Source organism: Arachis ipaensis, chromosome B06, assembly GCF_000816755.2.
Source record: "Arachis ipaensis cultivar K30076 chromosome B06, Araip1.1, whole genome shotgun sequence".
Lineage (NCBI taxonomy): Eukaryota > Viridiplantae > Streptophyta > Magnoliopsida > Fabales > Fabaceae > Arachis > Arachis ipaensis.
The window spans coordinates 3,925,498-3,926,700 of record NC_029790.2 but is presented as its reverse complement, the minus strand read 5'-3'; positions in this window follow the sequence as shown (position 1 = coordinate 3,926,700).

Here is a 1,203-nt window from a genome sequence, read left to right as displayed (position 1 = left end):
CCACTATCAAATTTTTTTAGATCCGTCACTGGTTGCATGTTATAATTAGTCAAAGTGAAATCCCATACATATGTTTTCAGCTAAATTATACTATGTTAGCCTTTAATTTCATGTTGTTGATCAAAGTTGTGTAATAGTTTAAGAATAACCTTATATGACTAAATAAAATTTTGGGGAGTACTAGATAAATAATGATTATTTTGAACAATATGAATAATTACTAATAAAATAAAAATACACTACATTCTAATTAATACTACTAATTAAATTTAAGATTAATTTACTCTTTTAATCTTATTAATTCATATTGTTCAGATATTGTTCAAAAATATTGTTGATTACCTATACTTTTCCTAAATTTTTTTCATTTAAGTTAATACTTGATAAACAAATATATTTTTAGAATAATATTAGAAAGTCAACCAAATTTATTATTTTTAATTAATAATTAATAATTAATATTTAAAAATATAAATTAAAAATATAGTGTTAAATTATTAAATTAAAAAAATTAAATTAATGATTAAAAATAATAGCTAAAAATAATAAATTTATTGATACATCTACGGTTGATTTTGTATCTCTAGAGCTTGTACTTGGACTATCCTTTCAAGCAAGCAAGTTCCATTTCCATCCTTCCGTGAGTATCGAATCGAGAGATGGTTAAAGAACACAGACCCTCATCTGTGCCAACTTGCATTAGTGAAATTATATTGAAACTAAATAAATTTTTTTTGGATTCAAATAAAACACCTCAAATCTTAAAAATCAAAACAGAATTACAACCAAACATAGGAACTAATTCAGTATTTTATCTTAAATTTTTTTAATGATATCTTCTAATTCGACAAATTAAAAATTAATCTATTATTAATTTAAGTAGATAAATGAATTAATTATTCAATTAATTTAATTAAGTTAATTATAACTTTTTCTCGGTGAAAAAAAGAGATATTTAAAAAAAATGCCAATAACTGAGAGATGGATAAGATTTCCCCTTTTTGTTTTGAATTAATCGGAGAAAAAAAATAAGAAGATTCAAGACATAAAGCTACCGGCTACCCCGGTTCCACGAATTAAATTGCTCCCGACATTAATTAATCCATCTATCAGTAGCTTTCACTCGAGAATTGATGATAAGGCTAAAACTAATTATTAAAATTAATTATTATAAAAAATATATAATAAATTATTTTAATATAT